Genomic DNA, 1,345 nt, shown 5'->3' with positions numbered 1-1,345 from the left:
TAAAGTTCCATTTCAACTAGAAAGTAAACTAGGAACCGTCACAGGAATAATTCCAACACCCCACCAACCTTTGGTTGGCTTTCTTCTCATTCATTGTTAAGTTTTTTTTGTTTTTTTTTTTTTGGTTTTTTTTTTTTTTGATGCAGTTCAATATATGAAGGAACTCTAGAGATATTGGACCTAATTATTTTTTTTGAGGTATTTGATGATATTGCTAAGCTTGTTTTGGATGCAATTAAGGATGCCAATGAAATATATATATATATATAGATTGGGTCTTTTAGAATTGGCAACTTGAGTGTTTTTGGTGGGGTATGGGTGTGTGAGGCAGAATTATTATAAAGGTGAATAAGACTACGTGGAGGGATAATTTGGGGCGTAAATCATTGGGTTGAAATTCCGCACAAGAGAACAAAATATGTTAACATGTGTGAAATACTTTGCCTACTTACAAGTAAAAAAATTATATAGAATGAAGTGATTCTCCTATTTTCTTTAGTATGAGAGTAGTTACCTATGTGCCAACGGAATCTAGTACAGTGAAAAAAGATATTGATTGGCATACCTAGGGGTTGCAGGTTCAAACCCCCATTTAAAAAAAAAAAAAAACAGTTATCCATATAACCGATGTCCTATGTTCAAATCCCTCCTCAATTTCGCTGAAGAAAAAAAAAAAAAAAAAACATACATCAAGACCTTCAGGTGAACCTCCTCTTTAGGCCAAGTGCCAAAACATTTGGGCAAGAAACTTGGATTTCAAGACTTGGAACTTCAAGTCCCTTTAGATAAAGATTTTGGGCCAATCTAGAGCATATACATGCCACCCAATGATAATCCATGGATCAAAGCCTGGCTGACAGTGGTCAAGTGATTACGGTTTAGGGTGAACGGGCCTTGTTTGAAGCTCCAATAATAGAAAACATTCCATATGCATGAAGAATTGATTAAAATCGAGTCAGAGTCAGAGTCAAGGGTGGATGATGTTGGATTTGGTTTAGGTTAAAGTTCTCAACCGCACACTAAATCAATGTACATCACAATAAGAATTGGTTCGATTTGGCCTCAAATTAGTGACTGGTTTGCTTTGGTTTATATTTCATTTGATAAGCCATTAAGAAAATATTTTAAATTCTCTCATAATCTATCTATATATATAAAGCAAAACTAGCCTCTCTGCACGCGCTTCCGCGCTTGCGAGAGGTTTTTAAAAAAAAATAAGTAAATTTATTTTAGAATTAAAAAAGATAATGAGTAGTTGTGTTCCATAAAAATAGGATCAATTTCTTACCATTGACTAATGATTAAATTTGAGAGATATATGATGTGAATTTACCATATTATCCTC

This window comes from Prunus persica, chromosome G2 (genome assembly GCF_000346465.2).
Source record: "Prunus persica cultivar Lovell chromosome G2, Prunus_persica_NCBIv2, whole genome shotgun sequence".
In the NCBI taxonomy this organism is placed as follows: Eukaryota; Viridiplantae; Streptophyta; class Magnoliopsida; order Rosales; family Rosaceae; genus Prunus; species Prunus persica.
The sequence above is the reverse complement of the archived record's forward strand: the minus strand, read 5'-3'. Positions refer to the sequence as shown.